This window comes from Sinocyclocheilus anshuiensis, unplaced genomic scaffold (genome assembly GCF_001515605.1).
Source record: "Sinocyclocheilus anshuiensis isolate Anshui unplaced genomic scaffold, SAMN03320099.WGS_v1.1 scaffold110, whole genome shotgun sequence".
Lineage (NCBI taxonomy): Eukaryota > Metazoa > Chordata > Actinopteri > Cypriniformes > Cyprinidae > Sinocyclocheilus > Sinocyclocheilus anshuiensis.
Window position 1 is genome coordinate 86336 of NW_015544155.1, and position 273 is coordinate 86608.

A 273-nucleotide genomic window follows, 5' to 3' on the forward strand; every position below is an offset into this window, starting at 1 on the left:
AATCTGCATTGTTAATCCTTTTGATCTTTTATTTAAAAAATTCACAAAAATCTAACCTTTCATTGGATAATAAGAATTTAAAATGGGGGGAAATTTCATTATGAAATAAATTTTTTCTCTAATACACATTGGCCACAATTAACAGCACCCTTTTATTCAATACTTTTTGAAACCTCCATTTGCCGGTTTAACAGCTCTAAATTCTGTCAGGACCACTATCGTCAAAGATGATTGACAATTAGCATACAGTTTGGATTGGCGGTATGGTTCCGT